General features: G+C 37.8%; 1 pseudogene; it reads left to right on the top strand.

Moving 5' to 3' along the window:
- Positions 1–1,135: 1,135 nt before the first annotated feature.
- On the top strand, positions 1,136–15,124 carry LOC131786533 (gamma-aminobutyric acid type B receptor subunit 2-like; annotated as a pseudogene).
- Positions 15,125–17,207: the final 2,083 nt, after the last annotated feature.

Genomic DNA, 17,207 nt, shown 5'->3' with positions numbered 1-17,207 from the left:
CTTTTTTTTTACGGAAGAATGCTCAAAATTTGTTAAAAAATCTCAGTACAAATACAGCTCAACTAGTTACGAACTAATGCTGAAAGTAAGTCTACGTTGACTTATCAAAAAATGCATTTTTTTATTTTCACGATAATTAACACAACAGTTCAAAAGTGTTTTTAAAAAATATTGTAATATCAAAAATATTGTAATATAAAAAATATTGCAATATAAAATTTTACATCTCATTTTATTTCTATGCAAAGAATCCTTTGTTACAAAATGATTACTACTCGTTTGAGTACAGCTGACACAAGACGAAACAACAGTTTTCCCCCTGTACTCTCCACGGTGTCATAAAAACGTTTTTAGACTCAGAGGATGGAGAAAAACATTTTGACACATTTCAGTTCTAAAACCCAGTCCTTTCAGAGATCAACCTGTTAGTTTTTGTTTTTAAGGACTTCCTTTTGGAATCCACACTGACTTCTTCACAAACAACGAATTCTAATTAAGGACTGTAGCTTACCTTATGTCTTATGACTCAACCTTCTCTATTTAATCAAAATAAATTACACAATTGAAATATAGAGGCTTTAGAAATAGTTGCGTTTGACTTGGCGCTCGTTTTATCAGAGACAGGAGCTTCTATAGGTATTTGGGGAATTTCATTTCATTACTCAAGGCATATGAACGATATTTTCAAACCGTATACTAAAATTATATGACAGATGTTTTCTCAAATTGAAGTCAGAAATTTGCAAACCAATTTGCTAAAATACACGCACCTTTCTGACTAACAAATAAAAATAGACTAAGCACGTTTACTCTCTAGCCTAAGAAAAAAATCACTATTATCCCTTGAAGATAATGAGAAAGAGGCAACGAAAGAAATATCAGGAGATCGAGTTCCGTTGAAGCCTATATGTCTACAAGGCACAACCTGCACACTTAGGGCAAATATGTACATACGTACGTTTCCGGGCTTTATTTTTTCAGCTTAAGAAACAAATTGTTGCGATGATAAAGAGAAAACTAAAACATTGGAAAAGACAGGAAATTCCTGCCCGAAAGCCCAAGGCATCGGCCTTTGCAAGTGCATTTTTTTTATTGTAATTACCAGATTTTATTCTGTTCCGATTCGTTTTAGGCTATGCGGGGCCTAAGGTAAGACCATACTCATTACTTTGTAAATGACAGAGGTGTCACAGCTACATAATATTTCTAACATCGTCAAATTGTTTTTACTTAGCCCTGACATGAGGAGCACAAGGGTCTTTTCCACCCTGGGTATTCTCTGTGTTGTTTTGTCACTTAAGTGTAACGCTGACAAAACAGAGCTCATAATTGGATCGCTGGAAAGAAGCGAGGATAAAGACAGAGGGGTTCAACTTGGAATCACACACGCCATTCATGTCGCAAAAAACTCTTCGAGCTTGAAAGATTTCCTCGAAAAGTACGAAATAAGGATCGTTTCTTATCATACCAGAGTAAGTTGTACAAATGTTCATATTCAGGAATAATTTATCATGCTGCTGCAGGAAATACACGTTGCAAACAGTTGGTTGAAAACGACGGAGGTTAACTGTCGACTACTTCAGTCCTTCACAATATAACGCGAAACATTTTTGTTGTTCAACCCTGCTCCTGTTAATATTGCCAATTAGATATAAATAAAAATAAGATAAAATTTAATTCTTTTAAAAAGTAAGGGAGGAAAATGGGTGGATAAAGATGCACAGATATAACCTAGGCAACCAAGTGAGAAGGAAAATGCTGATGAATATGATTAACAACACATCGATTTACCCTTCACTCGTCGCAATCATCTTTCTATTTACTCTCTTACCACGAAATTACGTCACCCCTGATTTAAATCTGTTGCTGATCGGGATGAGGGCCCATGAAGTCATTCAAGACGGCCGTTTCTCTTTCAAGTTGCTATATTTCTTTGTGAATAAGCAAAGTCTCACAGCATCCCTGAAAAAAAACCAGGGATAGACATAGTCTTTCGGCACTTTACACTGAAAGCGTTACATTTTCTCAAAGATTTGTCAAAAAGTTTGTTATTCATTTTCTTCTCAACAGGGAAATGTTATATCAAGTATTGCTTCCGCCACTCATGCCTTAAGGTACAGGAAGGGCGGATTCCCTTTGCTTCTGCTCGGACCTCAAACTTCTTCTGAGGCCTCCTGGGTTCTTATGATCGCAAGATATTACCGAAAGTTAACGGTGAGGGGAGATAATGAACGGTCGCTATATATATCTCAAACAGATGTATTCCATTGAGTTTGATTGCTTACCCGATGCAATGGTGATAAACAGATCATTTCAGAAATCTGTTTTATGAACTAGTCAGTTGTTTGATAAATATTTGAATGGCTTTTTACCTCATTGATGACATCTTCTAAATGAGCTTAATTGAAGGTTCTTGATCTGCAAATATGCTATTTACTCCACCGTTAACAAGAATCTCAATTAAACTCGGGATAAATAAAACATTTTAGGGCTCCAGGAAAGGAAATAAAATGAAAAGCATAAAAAGGTCAAATGCTTGAGCCCCGAAAAATTCTTAAAAGCGACGATCATGAGCTTTTCTTCCCAGAAAAATAGCGATGAAGCAAGATAAATTAATTGCATACAAAATTAACAACGACTTATATATGTGTGCGTGTGTGTGCGTGCGTGCGTGCGTGTGCGTGTGTAAATATATGTGTGAGTATGTATATGTATGTGTGTGTGTATATATGTTTGCAATGATCATGACCTTTTCTTCTCAAAAAAAAGACGACGAAGCAAGATAAATTAATTGCATACAAAATTAACAACGACTTATATATGTGTGTGTGTGTGTGTATGTATATATGTATATATATGTTTGTGTATGTATACATGTTCGTGTATGTATATATGTGTGAATATATATATATATATAATATATGTATGTATATATATATATACAATATATGTATATGAAAAATGAAGGATAACCGAACACTTGCCAAAAACGAAATGAAAGGAATGAAATCAGTGCGTTCTTACCGTACGTTATACAGAATACATGCATCTAGCTTCGGCCGACTCATTAATCCGTCCAGTGATCGTTAAATTGTTCAATTGAGCTAAACGTTGTTTAAACCGGATTTTCTTAACCGATTTGAACCAGGTTACAAAATTAAAGCCGTTAACTGAGCTTGTTATTAAGTCGTAAGGCTTCATCGACGCTATGGAAATATCCTCTCTGCTCGGCTCAGAAGTAATTACGTCATTATGGCCTTCTTCATTTTCCTCGTAATAGGTTACGTATCTGACAACAACTGGTGATGGCAGAGAGAGACGGGATCCATACGGATTCACATTCGCTCCAGCACCATTTCCCTACCTCAAAGCCGTTTTAAAGATGATGAACCACTTTAAATGGAAAAGATTCGCGATTGTTTATGATCTCCTGGAGACGGGAGGTTTTTATGTTAAGGTACGGATCCAATTCAGATGCCAATTAAAAAGCGTCTTTCACAGATCTGAAGATAAATGCCTTCATCAGTTTGTGGTTTATCCAGCACAATTAAGTAATCTATTCTTTATGCTACCTCTTAGCGATATTAGTGTCTTCTCCTTGACGTTTGAACTTGTGGCAAATCTTCCACTGATGATTTTCGTACTTAGCCGCAAGAATGCCTTCACCAAAGCCACTGATTACGCAATCTTCGGGGTTTTTTTTTTTTGGGGGGGGGGGGGGGGGTTTGGTTTTCTTCTCCTTCTGGGAATTTTGAACTTTAATTTCTGTGAGTGATACGAATTTTAAATGTTTTAGCAGTCATTGTCAGAGAAAATTTTGGCAAACGACCATGCATTGAGAATGGCGAAAGCTTCGCCATTCATACATCAACCTGACAGAGTGGCGCGAAGGTGAACGACGTGGCGATATCAAACACACGTGAAAAAAATTATCGTATTTTTTCACCTTTTAGAGCTTTTCTCAGCGCTGGAAATCCTCGTATAACACCGTATTTTATATGATAAAAAGGGTTTTTTAGGCGTATGTATAAAATTTGACTGAGTAATGCACAATGTCACCTATTCACATTTGCATTTCCATGTAACTCAATCGGCCATAAGATATGTCTTGATTTTAACAATTTTTCATTCCAGAATGTTGAAAGCCTTACGATGAACACTGACCTTACGATAATTGGCCATGAAGCGATTGATATTTTTGGCATAAACCAGGGTACCCAGGACAAGCTTAGAAAACTTAAGGTAATGGTAATGAACCTGTACTAGACAACAACATCTTTATTATTTTATTAACTCGTCTTTTAATTCACGAGTAAGGCTAGCGAAAACTGTGCATTATATATTTTCTTATTTTTCTATCTTTAATCCCCTGTCTGAATAGCGGTTCTATCTCGCAAAACTTACAACGATTTTCTTCCTGTAAACTTTTGCATTTTAAATTCGAGTTTAAAAGTTATATTCATCAATAATGAATTGATTATTATTTGTAATTAAGGATTTAGATTCCAAAATATTCTTTGGGGCATTCAGTAGCAGAGGAGCATCGCTGGTATTTTGCGAGGTAAGGTGACATTGAAAACTTGACTTGAAAAATTAGCTTGTATAGTTTATTGAGTGAAAATCGACAATGTTTGTCCCTCACTAGAATAGTGATTCACAGAGAGTCTTGATAGCACATCCATATGCGAGTAATTTTCCACAAGGGCTTGACTTCATTCAAAGGACTTGCGAATAAAAAAGATCTAGATTTCTGCTTTTATGCTTGGTTGAGTCGATGTTTCGTTCATCGTTTCCAGTTGGAGACCGAATATTTTCTTCAAATGGTGGGGCTACTAGAGAAGAGCATAGGACCGACCCCTTTCCAGGAAGATGTATGAGTATTTTCTTTAAATGCATGATTTTGATGCTCGTTAATTTAGTAATTTCTTGCTATAGGTATTCAAAATGGGTTTGTTTGGACCAGGGTTTGTTTGGATCTTGCATCCAAATGCTGGAAACATCGACCTTTGGGTTTACTACGCCACAATTGAAAGATTACTTATGAATCGGTCCGGCCTTTGCACTAGAGAACAATACCAACGAGTGGCAGAAAGAATTTTCATACTCGACAAAAACATCACATATCGCAGTAATGAGAATACAACTACTGCCTCAGGCTTGGTAAGAGTCATAAAATAATATCTAGTGACGACGGACCATTATCAGAGTACTTTAAATTAAAGTGGTTTCATTGGTGAAAATAGTTTTGTTTAGTGCATTGAATGGATAATAAATTTCACTTTTTTATCCACTTATTCATGGACAATGGACACACTTATTTCAAGTAGTAATTCCCACATTGATTAATCGATTGTTTAAATTATTGACTGATTGATTTATCGACAGACTGACTGATAGTTGACTCTTTTTCATTCATTCATTTGTTCATCCCTTACATCGACATTCTCATTCGTTCAATCGAACATACCCAATCAGTCAGTCACTCAGGCTGTAAGTCAGTTGGCAATTATCTATTCTATCACACTTCTGTTTTCTTTCATTCATTCAGTACCTCGTGCATATCATATTGATCGTTTGAATACTAGATCAGTTATTCATTTTCAAATATTTGTTTATGCGTTTATTGACGTATTTATGCCTGTCTAAAGTGAGCATCATGTCGCTCAAAACTTTATTTTCTTTACTTTTGTAGACTTTAAGGCAAATATTTAATACTCCAGATGTGGGAGCCTTAAGCAAATCACAGAAAATCAAAATGACCATTGCGTTTGATACAATGTGGGGCGTTATGCTGGCTTTGAAAGAAAGCAGCAAGGAACTGCCAAACTCTATGCCTCTGGAGCAGAATGTGAAAAGTTTCCTTGGAAATGCTCGAATAACGAAAACCATAGAACTCAAATTACGTAATGTCAGCTTTGAAGGACTCACGGTAATTTGCAGTACTTTACTTCTGCATGATCTTAACAATGTGTTAAAATGTGAAATTTGATGGGAATGATGATTGTTACCTTTCACGAGAAGATGTTTCTTCACGGACTAGTGGAAAAATATTGAAGGTCACGTAAATTAATATTTTTAGGCTGTTAGGCATGCTTCGCAATTGCGAGCAAGCTGAGCCAATTTGCATCCTTGCCCCTTAAACGAATGAGGAAAGAATACGCTGTCAGCTCCGTTACTTTTTCTTTCACACATAGGGACCTGTTTCATTTACTAAGAATGAGGAAAGAAGTGGAATCGTAATAATAAGGCAATATCAAGGTAAGAGTTCGCGTCAAAGAGCAAGGAGAAACTGGGAAACCAGACCGAATGAAAAAGTATGAAAATGACATTCTTACGTTTTCGGAAAGTGTGTTGTTTGATACCCTCAACGAAACACAAATAGTAGCAGTTTTCAAGGTCTGATTTGTTTAAAGGTGGTATCTGTTTTAAGAACGGTGAAATGAGCTACTTCTCATTATAATGTTTTGGATACCGTAATAGAGAGTTTTCCCTCGATTTATGCAATGGAATGCACTTGCAATACACTTGCAATGCTCTTGCAATGAACTTGCAATGTTCTTGCAATGCACTTTTAACACACTTCCAATGCTCTTTCAATGCACTTGCAATGCACTTGCAATGCACTTGCAATGCACTTGCAATGCACTTGTAATGCTTTCCAAAAAAGAGACGAGTCTGTAAAAATGTACGAAGGAAAAAAGAGAGGTGAGAGAAACATTTCGTAGTGCACCTTGGGAAATTATTGTTTAGTTATTTCTACCGTGCCATAGAAAGTACAAAGGCTAGCATTGTTAATGTGATTTGTGTATAGACTTCATTTTTAACTCCTCTGAGCGACGCCCTTCTTGTCTATGATCCTGACCACACTTATGAAAATATATATTACTCATTTCTACAGCCGATAGAACGGCGCTGGTTCCCATTGGTGAGTACCATATTATACAAGATAAATTCGTGGTATATGATGAATTCAAGGACACTTTGTGGAAAGGTAAAGTTGAGTAGTAATTATGCACTTACTTACTACCATTCGTGAAAGAAAACAAACAGAAAACGTTATATAGTATCAATTCATCACCGATAAGGGAGAAATTAGCGCAACGGTCCAGCGCTGTTTATACTTCATTTCCTATTATTATGCTGTGCAACATAAGCGCCAAGGATGGAACTTAATCTCGGAAGCGATTGTGAGACCCAATCCAAGTGTTAGCAATTTATTTTGTTTCATTTGTTTATCTATTCAGTCTTCTCCAAAAGCATATACTTTATTATTTCGTTGACAGAATAACCATTTATCATTTATTTATTTTTATCTGAATACCCAATGCGCCCATGTGGCTGCAAAGATTTTGGCTCTTGAATTTTATCGAATTTTTGTATACGAGAAATTCCTTTTTTCATTGCCGAATTGCTGGAAATCGACAAGCAAAAACCTTGGTCACGGACTAATGTACCGGCCCTTGTCAAGGCAAGTATGGCTAACACTTAAGAATCTCAACTTGCTCGCTCCGAGGAGAGGACAACGTGGGAGAAACCACCGAAGACGGCAAAACGATAGACCTATCGATGTTATTATTCGTGTAGAGCGTCAACAAAACTTCCAAGAGAAAAGGCGTGGTGCAAACCAAAGTAACTTATTAAATATTCCAGTTGACATCTTTGCAACTAAGACAACCTCTCATGGGACCTTGCACTCAACAATCCATGGAAATAATTCTCAGAAATCAAAAGCAACCGTGGCACACTTGAACGTGCGATCGTTGAAGACAAGAGAGCATTTGACTCAAGTGAGGGATTTAATGGATGAAAAGAAGTATGCAATCTTAACAATTTAAAAATCTTGGCTAAATTCAAGTGTCAAGAACGCCGAGATCGAAATTGACGGATACAGTTTGTCAAGACTGGACAGGCCGAGAAACAAAAAGAATGAGTTTGGTGGTGGGATGTGCCTGTACATGCGCAAAACCTTGAAGTCTAAAGTACTTAAAGACCTATCCGGAATATCAGACACTGGTTTTCACCAATTATGGATGCAAGTTAAGCACAAAACGTTTGAGTCATTCTTGCTGTGCGTCACTTACAAGCCTCCTGATTCTGATATTGCCTGCTTTGAAGACTTCAGGGACCGTTATACGCAAGCACTTGTTTATGGCCTACCTATTCTAGTGGTCGGAGATCTGAACTGTGATTTGCTCGTTAGTTCTTCTAAATCAAAAACATTAAACAACCTGTGAACAAGTCTAAATATGAATCAGCTCATTACCCAGCCCACAAGAGTGAGGAAACATCTAGAACTCTGATTGATGTCATTTTAGCTCAAACCCGGCAACAGCCGTGGACATCGGTATAGTGGAGACTCACATCAGTGATCACTATTTACTCTTCGCTGAGTTAAATCTAAGGATGCCTAAGCCCCCGGCTGCTTACGTTATCGCTAGGAGCTATAAGCACTACGATCCTCAGAGCTTTTTGAGCGACCATAACAAGATCCCTTGGTATGAAAACATTTTGTCTGACGATGTAAACGAGAAACTGCTCCATTTTAATAAAGTCTTAAGAAAATTAAAATAAAAAATCGGAGATGTCCATTTATAAATGAAGAGATCAAAGAGAAAATGGCAAAAAGACATCAAGCTCATAAAATTGCGCGAGAGACGGGTGCTCTTGTGGATTGGCAGTATTATCGGGACTGTCGTAACGACGTTAAGAGGGTATTACGCGAGGCGGACAAGGAGTATGTCCAGAATGAGGTTAAAAAGAATCAGAGCTCTGGTGAACGGTGGAAGGCGATACGGAATTGCATACAAACTAGGGAGAAGTCGTGCTCAACTTATTCTAGGGATATGAAAGAACTTGCGACGGAATTTAATGAATTCTTTACGGAGGTGGGAGTACGTGCCGCAGAGGAAGCCAAAAGACTCGCATCAGTCAATGGTCTACCTACTTCACATCAGGAACTCCCTTTCAATTTTATACCCGAAGAAGATGAGTTTCAATTTCGAGCTGCTACCTCTTTCGAGATCAATAAGATTGTACAGTCATTTCCTTCAAATAAAGCACCAGGGAAAGATAAATTACAAATGGCAGTGGTAAAAGATGCTCTACCGGCTATCCTCCCGATTTCGACTGAGATCATAAACAGTTCACTTTTGACATATGTATTTCCCTCATCATAGAAAGAATCTGATATTGTTCCAATTCCAAAGGATGGTGGAGATCCGGAAGTAGCCAACGAGAATAGACCTGTGTCGTTGTTACCTGCCCTATCTAAGATATGTGAACGAGTAGCCTTAAATAAATTCACCGAATATGCAGCAAGGAGAAACTGTCTCAGTGGACACCAGAGTGGGAATAAGAAACGGCATTCGACAGAGACACTCAATATTTTGATGTCAGATCTAGCCCTGGAGGCAATGGATCGCAAGCAAGTCACTGCCTTGGTGTTATTAGACCTTTCCAAGGCATTTGGCAGCATTGATCACATGTCCTTGTTAAAGAAGCTACGTGCAATGGGTACCTCTAAAGAAGCAACAGAATGGTTTAGAAGCTACTTGACCGGAAGAAAACAGTGGGTGAGAATTGGTTGCGAAACATCTGAACCCCGCCTAGTCTCGTATGGTGTACCACAAGGATCAATCTTGGGCCCGGTATTGTTTAATATCTACATCAACGATCTACCATCTGTACCTAAGGTAGGGTCGTTAGAGTGCTATGTTGATGACTCACAGTTATACCTCTCATTTCCTGTAAGTGATGCCACCTAAGCCGCAGATCAGCTGACAGAAGATCTTTGGAATATTGCCGCATGATGTTGCAAGAACATTCTACTGTTACTCATTACTCATTACTCATTAATCCGGACAAGACAAAACTTATGGTTCTGACGAAGATACCAGATGATCTAAGCATTACACTACTCAGCAAGGAGATTACATCATCTAAGTCTGCGAAAAACTTGGGGGTTACAATGGACTGTAATCTAACGTACGACAAACATGTAACTCAAATAACTTCGAAATATACAGGTAGCCTTTGTCAAATTAATCGCGTAAAATATCTGTTTGATAGGCGTACGTTGATCACTATAATTGATTCTCTAGTATTCAGTAAATTATTGTATTGTGCATCGGTATGGGCTAATACTACCAAGAAAAATATTGAGCTATTACAAACAGTGCAAAACTCTGCAGGCCGGATAGTTTCTGGAACGAGAAAATTTGATCACGTTACACCTATTCTCAAGCAGTTACAGTGTCAGAAGTTTAAAACCAGATCGGAAGTGCACCTCTGCAACACTAGGAATAGGGATCGCCTACATATACCGCTCTGTAGGAGAGCTGCAGGTCAGCGCGCATTTACTTTCAGAGGCCAAAAGCTATGGAATAGTCTCCCAGATGAGTTTCAGTCTATCACAATTTTCGATGTATTTAAAGTAAAAATAAAACAGCATTTTTTAAGGGTATTTTTGGAAAACTAAGTTTTACATATTTGACATTATAAATTAAGCTGAAAAGCCTTTTTGAGGAGGTTAATAAAGTTATTATTATTATTATTATTATTATTATTATTATTATTATTTTCTGCACTCGAGAAAGCAATAACAGAAGTGTAGAGTGTATGCCTCTCTTTTCCTACCCCTTTGAAAAATAATAATGAAAAAGAAAACGAGTTCTCGTTTCAGAACACAAATCACATTTCTTGAGTATTATGTTTTGCGGTGGTCGAGTATTTAATTTCGGTATCACACGGGGCCTTTGAATTCTGAAATGTAAGATATTTTCTTAACAAGCGCTCATTTGCGCTTTTCTCTATGACGTTATCCTATCACACTACTTTCAGATAATTATCAACCTATGGATCACTCACAGAGGGAACTAGAGTTCATGAAGATTCAAGTGCCATTGATAGCAGCTATGTGGGGGTTTGCAGCTATTGGAATAGCCTGTTCATCAGGTTTTTTGTGTTTCAACATAGAAAACCGTAAAAAGAGGTGAGACACGGGACGGAGGTAAATATTTTTCGTTTCCCACTCATGCATTTCAAACTTTGTTTGTTTAGTTGTATAATCAAATAAAAGGCGACGGGATGGGATCATATTTTGGCATGCTCAGTGATGGAAGTTTTAAAAAGTGTTAGCCATTTGGATGGAAGTATAGAAATTCAAACTTTCCCATTCAGCTGAACCTGGCCTGAGGCTTGGATTGGCATGTTAGCCTCCGACCTGTAAATAAGTTATTATTAATAGTGCAACTTTAGATCTGAAACTCGCCAGAGCGGTTTAGAAATATAACATACACAAAAGGCCTTTTCCAGAATGTAGACCTACTGTGTTGAAGTAATGTCGGTGTGAAGCTCGAACACTTTTGTACGGACCAAATTACCTTTAGGAAGAAATTTTTTTGTTGTTGTTAACTAACTCGTCACGTGATGGTTTCATTTTGTTTAGTGTTATTAAGATGTCCTCACCAAACCTCAATAGCATCATCGTTATGGGTTGCATGTTGTGTTACGCCGCTGTGATTTTGATTGGACTCGATGTGAGGTTCCTGTACGTGGAGGAATACACCTTCGTTTGTAATGTACGTCTGGGCGGTGTTGCTGACTGTGTCAAACAACCTTTAAAAACTAAAAATGTTGCAAAAATTCTTATGTTTCACGGAAAATGCCCATTTCAGTTTCCTTTCGCTTGACAAATTATGATTTCGGATTCCCAGTAGCGGATTGCCGGAGGTGGGTGTGGGGGGGATCCAAACCTTTACCTTACAGACCCTTGGGTTTTTGACAACTTTTCCAACACCACAATTCTTGTAACGACAGGAACCTGTATCACTTCTCAACAGGCTAATATATTTTCTTTATTCAATTAATGACCCGTCAGAGTGAGAAACACACGAAACTAAGTTTCAGGTTTCATTGAGGTGGTACCCTAAAATAGTCCGCCGCTGCTTCTTCATGCGAAAAAGAAGCATTGACTAGCCTTTAAATAAACTGGCGCTCGTCTCTCTCTTCTGGAAAAAGTAGACATAATGACTTGTGATGTGTCACCGAGTGAAGGAGGGAGGGAACTGCCCTTGAACAATAATCTATCGTAATGGTTGTATCTGCTGTTACAGCCAGGAGATCGCCATTAAAGATAACATAAAAATTTGATCTTCGATGGCAGGCCCGAAGTGCAGTGTTGTGCATTGGATACTCTCTCTCATTCGGCGCAATGTTCAGCAAAACCTGGAGAGTTCACAAAATATTCACGGCAGGGTTTAGTCGTGACAAAATGGTGAGAAATCATACCTTTTTCACTCTTTTTTTTTAATTTAAGTAATTCACCCAGAATTCATTAGAGTGAAATGATTTCAAATGTTTAAACACGTCTGCGAGGGGCTACATCTACCGCTCTTTTAACACCATCTGCGTAACAGCTAGCCTGTAAATTCAAACTTTAAATTATATCCCTCACTTTCTTCATTTCAGGCAATCAAGGATAGCCATCTGCTAGTTACTATAGCTGCATTGCTGATGATCGATGTGGTGTTTTTGTCCTTCTGGATTTTAACAGATCCGCTCCAAGCTAAAATACTAACGTTTGAAGAGAGGGTGAGAGATTTCATTTTTAAAACGCGCATTGAAAAATCGACCAAGAAAGATGGCAAATTTTAATTTTAACCATGGAATGATGAAAAATGTTATTCGTTTTTGTTAAGAGTGAAGGGCAGAGAAAAAATTTGAATCCGCTACGTGGAATATGAATCCCGGATTTGCCCTCTGATGCTCTATCGAATGTTACCGAGGCCATACTTGTGTATAGCTTAGCTTTGCACTCCAGCTCTCCGTAACTCAGTGGTAGAGCGTCGAAGGACAATTCCAAAGGCTTTGTGTTTGTTTCTCCGATTTTTTTTCTTGTCCGACGCTCTTGAACAAAGGAACTGAAAAGGAAATATGCAATTTAAAAGACTGGTTCAAATCTGTTCTGTTTTATACATGAACAAGGTATTGAAACTTTAACAATGTTAACAAATTAAAACGACCAACACGGTGGGTATGTTCCTAATAGGATTCATCTAAGGGTACCCCTAGTAAAAAAAAGTTTCCCAACCCGGCATTCTTTTTTCAAGATCATAATAGTGGCCGCCTTGCATAACAGCCAAAGCTTTTACGTATTTCCTGAAATGAAAACTGTCTTCATTGGCACCACTCTACAATGAATACTTAATTCTATGCAAGGTGGTCTTATCAGAATATTTCGATTGCATAGGGATTATTTTCCAAATCTGAGTCGGGACGTACCAGTTTCACAAATGGAAGGTGGCGATTTTTATTAAACATTACTCTTGATTCATTGGGAAACTATTTTAGTTAATTTTCTTAATTAATTTCATTATTTGATTATTTATTCAGGCCAGCCTGGAAAACCACATTGTTACTATCCCAGCGTTGTATCAATGTACTTGCAGATACAAGACGTATTTCCTTGCGTTCGTGTTTACCTATAAAGGCTTGTTATTGTTATTTGGTATTTTTCTTGCCTGGGAGACACGCAATGTTGCTATTCCTGCTCTGAACGACTCCAAGTATATATAACGTGTTCGTTTTGTCCATTATTGGTGCGTCTGTGTCTCTGGCTTTTCAAGGATCTGTGCACCACGAGGCTCCATATGCCATTTTATCAATGTGCCTTATCATGAGTACATCTGTCACTTTGCTTCTGGTGTTTGTGCCCAAGGTAAGAATCTTGAACGTTCCAAATTAAAGCCTACCATGAACACCCTTGACTATGAGGATTCTAGAATTGACTTGATTTTGCTCATGTTAGATACATCAAAGCGTCGACATAAAGCAAATGCACTGGTAAACTATTCAGTTGAAATGGATCTTTATTCCCTCCTGCCATTCGCCAGTCCATATTAGCACTCCTGCTTGGCGAAAGGTATTGTAAAGTAAAAAACGCCATGTCCAAAACCTCCACGCAATGTTTCCTGGGTTGATTCCGGTATGGTCCTTCCGAAACAGAATTTCATTTTGCTTTTAAAGCCACTGGAAATTTCTATTTAGTTTTTAATGAAATATTAGGTTTGATGGAAGAGGCATGCAACGCCAGGCAAGAAATCTATGCAACAGTTGATGAGAAACTCAGCACCATTAAGATTTTTATTGTTTCATAGTGGAGTCGAGGAATGTGTCTCAAAGACCGATAAACCTACTATATTTATGTAACATAACTGTATTTATGTATTTATTTATGGCTACTGTATTTATGTAACATAAGAAACATTATGTTAATCGGACCCATAAGTTCACATCGTTTGTTTCAGATTTACCAGTTCCGCACTAAGGTAAATGAAGCGACCCAAAGCATCCGTGTCCGTGAATTGATGGAGGGGCAGATTTTTAATTCTATTTGTAGAGCAACACAAACAGACCTCGGCGTATCAGAACTTAAAGGTAAAAAAGCATTAAAAGTCCGTACTTGCCTTGTGCCTTATTTTTCAACACTGCTCAAGAAAATTAGGCAAGATTCATTGAAAATTGCTCTCAGGATGCCTTCGTTAGACTTTTTCTACCGAAAACTGAAAGACGCTTCGCCTTTCTACCCCTTTTCCTAAAGGTGTGCATGACGATTTACCCTATCATTTGTAAACAGCTTAATTCCGCAAAAAAAATTTTTGCTACTTTCAAAAAGAGGTGCACATCTTGAAGTTTTCTCTTAGTCTCATTTTGGAAGGCTTTTTAAGATCTCTCTCTTTTGTTACTTTCCCCTTTTAGACAGTATGTTTTGACAATGCACCTCACTTGACTTCAATAAAAGGAAATAATGAGATATGTTATGGTAGAGAAGGTACCAAGTGAACGCTCAGCCATTACAGAAAGAAAAACAGGAAACGGGGAGAAAAAGTGTGATTGTTTTTTATTGTATTTTTTTTATTGACGCTTTTCAATATTCCTCTTTGTGTTTTTCTCCTTATTAGCTGAAGCAAATGAAGCCTTTTCCTCGTCAGAGGAAATACCTCAAGAAGCGTCGGACGAAAAAAATGGCTGTGGCGTTCAACCTGTAAAGTTGATATCAGAAACGTCAACGGGCCAAAAGGATAAGGCTGCAAAGACTCCTGGGCCAGTCACAAGTCAGCACTGAATTTAAAAGGCAAAAGGTTTCATTCCACGTGGAAGCCTTTCCTCTTTTTTCCCCATTATTTCGACTATAAACTCTTTTTCATTTATGCTTGTGACTTAATGTAACTTAAGGCTAAACTTTCGGTTTTCAAAGACCGCGTAATTGATATCCTTTATTCCCTCTGATTTTCATTAAGTTTTGTAAATTTAGGATAGTTGACTGCATAGTCAAGTTATCGCTAAGTTTATTGTTCTGAAACTTGTCGAGACACTAGAAGAAAGGGGACAAAGTAAAACCTGATGTCAAGCTTATAGCTATGTGTTTTAAACTGAATCTGACTATTGCGAGCAAATTATAAAGCGGATATAGCTTTTTTATTTCTACTGCCTCAACTGTAATAGAATTCTTTAAAGACTGGAGGAGGTTCCACTTTAATCCGAAAGAATATGGCATAGGGTAAATAGCTTAAAATATGGACTGGACTATTTTTTTGGACCATTTTTTGGGCCATTTTTTGGACCGTTAGTTCTCAGGGAGGGGCGGGAGGCAGAGTGTTATTACTCAGGGAGGGGTGAGAGACGGACTATCACTACGCAGGGAAGGGTGGGAGGCGGTTGTAATAGTAAGCGCTACTGGTTAATGGAGCTTTTACTCGATCGTACGAATTATTTTAATCGGTTTTTCGACTGAATTTTTTGTAGGTCAAAATTTTAGCGCCAGGCCGCGGCGTTTCTTAATTTTTTTTGTCATGCGAAAGCGAAACTGCCACGTAAACACTGTACGTTAATTTTTATTGAAAATATTGCGTTTATGATCCTCCACTGTTGAGTTTGCGTGCGCCTTTTGAGTCAACTCGTGCACCATCAGTTGCTTCACGTTTTCCTTTGTGTATACAGTATGTAATTACTAAATTTATCTATCTTCCTTTTGTCATTGATCTTATCAAACGAGATCGCGGAATTTCCGTGATTTTTTGATAGACTTCATCCCACCCCTCCCTCAGTACCAATGGCGTGCTTCCTCCGCCTTTAAATTGGTCCAAAAAATGGTCCAAAAAATAGTCCAGTCTATATTTTACCCTATGCCAAAGAAATATCAATAGTTCTCTTGTTCTGTCTAATTAGTTCAGTGTCACATTGCATTAATGCTGATCTCATAATTGAATATGTCACTTAAAAGAGGAGGGCCACCTTTAGGTTAACTAATTGTACCACCCACTGCTATTGCCATCATGGAAGATGAGCAGAATAGGCCCACTTTCATATTCGGTGCGCCTTAACCATCCCTGTAATTCTGAGAAGTATTCACTTAACGCAAGATGTTGATCGCGCCAAGCGAAGTTGGCATAGATGACAGTCTTCAAGTTCTTGCCTCCCTTGATTAGAGATAATTGCTTTCGCGCAAGCTAATATGAAGTCATCACAGTGTTTTTTTTCTGAGTGAAAAAGCGCTACAATAAAGTGATAATTGAAAAGTAATACTTTTGCACAGAACTGTGAATTTTGTATTTGGTTTTAAGACCTTCAGATGGTTGCATTGATGGTGTTCTGTTTTGTTCTGAGATGAAACCAAGTCTCAAGTTAGCCTAAATATGGATTTTTTTTATGGAGAAATGGAAACTTAGTTTAAGTCAAAATCCCCCGGATTAGCTTCAGCAACCTTCTTGAACTATACTAATCCCGGGATGTTCTGGTAAGCAGGTCCATCAGGATTTGCGAAATTATAGCTCAGTCAATAACTAACTTGAATACCGCTCCTGGTGCACTACTCCAGAGCTTTGCGTAATACGCAAATGTTGGTTCATAAACGCTTTTCTCTGGACTACCTCGAAAAACACAGGAATTAAAGAGATTAAGGCACTATCCGTGTGAATCTATTGAGGATAACTTTTGTTTTCAAAGATAGATAGATGGATGGATAGATTCATCAAGTGAAAAACAAAATGAAAATTGTTGATAGCCTCACTCAAACTTTGCCATATATTCCCCTAAAAGGAAATTGAATAAAAAGTTATAATACTCCCCTTAAAATTCATCACAACTCTCCTTTTCATGATATAAAAGCCCTCCCTTACGTAATTGGTAATCAAAAATGAATTGAGTCA

The sequence above is a fragment of the Pocillopora verrucosa genome, chromosome 3 (genome assembly GCF_036669915.1).
Source record: "Pocillopora verrucosa isolate sample1 chromosome 3, ASM3666991v2, whole genome shotgun sequence".
Taxonomy (NCBI): Eukaryota; Metazoa; Cnidaria; class Anthozoa; order Scleractinia; family Pocilloporidae; genus Pocillopora; species Pocillopora verrucosa.
Note: the sequence above shows the minus strand (reverse complement) of the source record. Positions and strands in the feature narration are given on the sequence as shown.